Below are 6,245 nucleotides of genomic sequence, written 5' to 3' on the forward strand. Positions count from 1 at the left end.
ACTCCACTGAATTGCAGGCTAGTGATTTCTTTGCCATGCTTGCAGTTAACGTTAGCAACTGTCACTGATTCCTTCCAAACCACTCATTGTTGAATTTGCGATTTCCAACTTGTGTAATGTTTATGCCCGATGAGCACCGATACGCTTTATAATTTCTCTTGAATCAATCAGTCAATCAAATGTATTTATAAAGCCCTTCTTACATCAGCTGATGGCACAAAGTGCTGTATAGAAACCCATCCTAAAACCCCAAACAGCAAGCAATGCAGGTGTAGAAGCACGGTGGCTAGGAAAAACTCCATAGAAAGGCTGGAACCTAGGAAGAAACCTAGAGAGGATCCAGGCTATGAGGGGTGGCCAGTCATTTTCTGGTTGTAACAGAACATGGCCAAGATGTTCAAATGTTCATAGATGACCAGCAGGGGGTCAGCACCTCAGGAGTAAACAGGTCAGCACCTCAGGAGTAAATGTCAGTTGGCTTTTCATAGCCGATCATTCAGAGTATCTCTACCGCTCCTGCTGTATTTAGAGAGTTGAAAACAGCAGGTCTGGGACAAGATAGCACGTCTGGTGAACAGGTCAGGGTTCCATAGCCGCAGGCAGAACAGTTGAAACTGGAGCAGCAGCATGACCAGGTGGACTGGGGACAGCAAGGAGTCATCAGGCCAGGTAGTCCTGAGGCATGGTCCTAGGGCTCAAGTCCTCTCTCCAGATGACAAGGATTAAGATTTTGAAAGTATGATGTTGACATGATCAGTCCAATCAAAGCTACTGTACATATAATGTGATTTGACGTAATTTTATCTGTGGCTAATGACCTTGAGACCTCTTGGATGGGCACTTCTAATGTAACTATGACAGCACCCAAGGGGTTTGAATGTTCTAGCTCTCCCCTTAGACTTGGCAGTGACGTACAGTAGTGTCCCCATGAGTGACAGAACACTGAGCCAATCACGGCTCAACTCTCCGTATTTTCTGTTGGCTTGCCCCACCACCACAGAAAGCACTGAGCTAGGCTGAAACACCTGCATTTTGAAGCTGCCTTACTCAAGACTAACTTTATCAACTCAATGATACATATATATTTTACATTGTTTGCAAACTGATATGCGACACGTATTAATGCCAAAATAACATGCAAAACAGGCAAGCACCCCCCCCCCCCCAATTGTGGGGCTCAAATGACGGGTTGCCACTGCTGCCAACAGAGCTCAGTACAGTCAGGTTTCACTTCTCTTTGGTACAGTACTGCCAAATTACGGTCTATATTCAGAACCACATTCCTGTAAAGTTTAGAGACGATCTAATGTTAAATACTGTGGAAGTAATATGGTTTCAGGTTCATCTGCCTCACCTAAAGCCCATTCTTGTGGGAAGCTGCTATACACCACCAAGTGCTAACAGTCAGTATCTGGATAATATGTGTGAAATGCTTGATAATGTATGTGATATCAACAGAGAAGTTTATTTTCTGGGTGATTTAAATATTGACTGGCTATCATCAAGATGCCCACTTAGGAAAAAACTTCAAACTGTAACCAGTGCCTGCAACCTGGATCAGGTTGTCAGTCAACCTCCCGGGGTAGTTACAAACAGCACAGGAATGAAATCATCAACATGTATTGAACACATTTTTACTAACGATGCAGATATTTGCTTTAAAGCAGTATCCAAATCTATAGGATGTAGTGATCACAATATAATAGCCATATCTAAGTTCCAAAGGCTGGGCCTAATATAGTGTATAATAGGTCATACAATAAGTTTTGTAGGGATTCAAATGTTGATGATGTAAAGAATATTTGCTGGTCTGTGGTGTGTAATGAGGAGCAACCAGACGCTGCACTTGACGCATTTATGAAACTACTTATTCCAGTTACTAATAAGCATGCACCCATTAAGAAAATGACTGGAAAACTGTTAAATCCCCTTGGATTGATGAGGAATTTAAAAATTGTATAGTTGAGAGGGATGAGGCAAAATGTATGGCAATTAAGTCTGGCAGCCCAACTGATTGGCAAACATACTGCAAATAAAGAAATCATGTGACTAAACTAAAGAAAAATAAACTACATTATGAAACAAAGATGAATTATATAAAGAATGATAGTAAAAAGCTTTGGGGCACCTTAAATTACATTTTGGGAAAAAAAGCCAACTCGGCTCCTTCATTCATTGAATCAGATGGCTCATTCATCACAAAGCCCACTGATATTGCAAACTACTTTAATTACTTTTTATTGGCAAGATAAGCAAACTTAGGGATGACATGCCAGCAACAAACGCTGACACTACACATCCTAGTATATCGGACCCAATTATGAAAGACAAGAATTGTAATCTTAAATTCCGTAAAGTTAGTGTGGAAGAGGTGAAAAAAATGGATTGTTGTCTATCAACAGTGACAAGCCACCGGTGTTTGACAACTTGGATGGAAAATTACTGAGGATAATAGTGGATAATATTGCCACTCCTATTTGCCACATCTTCAATTGAAGCCTACTAGAAAGTGTGTGCCCTCAGGCTTGGAGGGAAGCTAAAGTCATTCCGCTACCTAAGAATAGTAAAGCCCCCTTTACTGGCTCAAATTGCTGACCAATCAGCCTGTTACCAACCCTTAGTAAACTTCTGGAAAAAATTGTGTTTGACCAGATACAATGCTATTTCACAGTGAACAAATTGACAACAGAAGTTTGGCATGCTTATAGGGAAGGACACTCAACAAGCACAGCACTTACACAAATGACTGATGATTGGCTGAGAGAAATTGATGATAAAATTATTGTGGGGGCTGTCTTGTTAGACTTCAGTGCAGTTTTTAACATTATTGATCATAGTCTGCTGCTGGAAAAACGTATGTGTTATGGCTTTACACCCCCTGCTATAATGTGGATAAAGAGTTACTTGTCTAACAGAACACAGAGGGTGTTCTTTAATGAAAGCCTATCAAATAATAATCCAGTTGGAATCAGGAATTCCCCAGGGTAGCTGCTTAGGCCCCTTGCTTTTTTCAATTTTACTAACGACATGCCACTGACTTTGAGTAAAGCCAGTTTCTATATATGCGGATGACTCAACACTATACACGTCAGCTACTACAGTGACTGAAATGACTGCAACACTCAACAAAGAGTTTGTTTCAGAGTGGGTGGCAAGTAATAAGTTTGCCCTAAATATTTCTAAAACTGAAAGCATTGTATTTGGAACAAAACACTCACTAAAACCTCAACCAAATCTTGTAAAAAATTATGTGGAAATTGAGCAAGTTGAGATGACTAAACTGCTTGGAGAAACACTAGATTGTAAACTGTCACGGTCAAAACATATTGATGCAGTAGTAGCTAAGATGGGGAGAAGTCTGTCTATAATAAAGCGATGCTCTGCCTTCTTAACAACACTATCAACAAGGCAGGTCCTACAGGCCCTAGTTTTGTCACACCTTGACTACTGTTCAGTCGTATGGTCAAATGCCACAAAAAAGGACTTAGGAAAATTGCAATTGGCTCAGAACAGGGCTGCACGGCTGGCCCTTGGATGTACACAGAGAGCTAATATTAATAATATGCATGTCAATCTCTCCTGGCTGAAAGTGGAGGAGAGATTGACTATATCACTACTTTTATTTATAAGAGGTATTGACATGTTGAATGCACCGAGCTGTCTGTCTACACTACTGGCACACAGCTCGGACACCCATGCATACCCCACTAGACATGCCACAAGAGGTCTCTTCACAGTCCCCAAGTCCAGAACAGACTATGGGAGGCACACAGTACTACACATGGCCATGATGACATGGAACTCTATTCCACATCAAGTGACTGATGCAAGCAGTAAAATTTGATTTAAAAAACAGATAAAAAAACACCTTATGGAACAGCGGGGACTGTGAAGCAACACAAACATTGGCACAGACACACACACACACACACACACACACACACACACACACACACACACACACACACACACACACACACACACACACACACAATACATACACATGGATTTAGTACTGTAGATATGTGGTAATGGTGGAGTAGGGGCCTGAGGGCACACAGTGTGTTGTGCAATCTGTGAATGTATTGTAATGTTTTAAAATTGTATAAACTGCCTTAATTTTGCTGGACCCCAGGAAAAGTAGCTGCTGCCAAAGCAGCAGCTAATGGGGATCCATAATAAATACAAATTAAAATAATTTTCTGGTACTCCACAGGGGTTGGTAGGCGTTGCCCCTATCCACTGGTCCAGGGTCTGATTGCTATTTTATCTTCAAGGGGATGTGTAATCTGATCCATTTCGCTACACTCGCAATAACATCAGCTAAACACGTGTATGTGACCAATAAAATTTGATACGATTTTTTAAATCCTAGATCTTCCTCACGAGCCTATCAGATGAGCTAAACTACTTCTATGCTCGCTTCGAGGCAAATAACACTGAAACATGCATGAGAGCAGCAGCTGTACCGGAAGACTGTGTGATCACGCTCTCCGCAGCCGATGTAAGACTTTAGACGGGTCAACATTCACAAGGCTGCAGGGCCAGACGGATTAACAGGACGTGTACTGCGAGCATGCGCTGACCAACTAGCAAGTGTATTCACTGACATTTTCAACCTCTCACTGTCCGAGTCTGTAATACCAACATGTTTTAAGCAGACCACCATAGTGCCTGTGCCCAAGAACACAAAGGTAACCTGCCTAAATGACTACCGACCCGTAGCACTCACGTCTGTAGCCATGATGTGCTTTGAAAGGCTGGTCACGGCTCACATCAACACCATCATCCCAGAAACCCTAGACCCACTCCAATTTGCATATCGCCCCAACAGATCCACAGATTATGCAGTCTCTGTTGCACTCCACACTGCCCTTTCCCACCTGGACAAAAGGAACACCTATGTGAGAATGCTATTCATTGACTACAGCTCAGCATTCAACACAATAGTGCCCTCAAAGCTCATCAATAAGCTAAGGACCCTGGGACTAAACACCTCCCTCTGCAACTGGTCCTGGACTTCCTGACGGGCCGACCCCAGGTGGTAAGGGTAGGTAACAATACATCCGCCACGCCGATCCTCAACACGGGCCCCTCAGGGGTGTGTGCTCAACTCCCTCCTGTACTCCCTGTTCACTCATGACTACACGACCAGGCACAACTCCAACACCATCATTAAATTTGCTGATGACACAACAGTGGTAGGCCTGATCACCGACAACGATGAGACAGCCTATAGGGAGGTCAGAGACCTGGCTGTGTGGTGCCAGGACAACGACCTCTCCCTCAACGTGATCAAGACAAAGGAGATGATTGTGGACTACAGGAAAAAGAGGACCGAGCATGCACCCATTCTCATCGATGGGGCTGTACTGGAGCAGGTTGAGAGCTTCAAGTTCCTTGATGTTCACATCACCAACAAACTAACATGGTCCAAGCACACCATGACAGTCTTGAAGCGGGCACGACAAAACCTATTCCCCCTCAGGAGACTGACAAGATTTGGCATGGGTCCTCAGATCATCGAAAGGTTTTACAGCTGCACCATCGAGAGCATCCTGACTGGTTGCATCACCGCCTGGTATGGCAAATGCTCAGCCTCCGACCGCAAGGCACTACAGAGAGTAGTGCGAACGGCCCAGTACATCACTAGGGCCAAGCTTCCTGCCATCCAGGACCTCTAGACCAGGCAGTGTCAGAGGAAGGCCCTAAAAATTGTCAAAGACTCCAGTCACCTTAGTAATAGACTGTTCTCTCTGCTACCACACGGCAAGCAGTACCGGTGCGCCAAGTCTAGGTCCAAGAGGCTTCTAAACAGCTTCTTCCCCCAAGCCATAAGACTCCTTGAACATCTAGTCAAATGGCTACCCAGACTATTTGCATTGCCCCCCTCCCCTCTCCACACTACTGCCACTCTCTATTTATAGTCACTTTAATTAACTCTACCTACATGTACATACTTCCTCAACTAACCGGTGCCCCCGCACATTGACTCTGTACCGGCACCCCCCTGTATATATTGTTATTTTATTTTTAATTACTTGTTACTTTTATTTCTTATTCTTATCTGTATTTTTTGAAACTGCACTATTGGTTAGGGGCTCGTAAGTAAGCATTTCACTGTTAGGTCTACACCTGTTGTATTCGGCGCATGTGATTAATAAAATTTGATTTATTTAATATAAAATGTCTAATTACAATACAATACAAACAGGACATCACAACATGTATATTTTCTCTGAAGA

This window comes from Salvelinus alpinus, chromosome 2, assembly GCF_045679555.1.
Source record: "Salvelinus alpinus chromosome 2, SLU_Salpinus.1, whole genome shotgun sequence".
Classification (NCBI taxonomy): domain Eukaryota; kingdom Metazoa; phylum Chordata; class Actinopteri; order Salmoniformes; family Salmonidae; genus Salvelinus; species Salvelinus alpinus.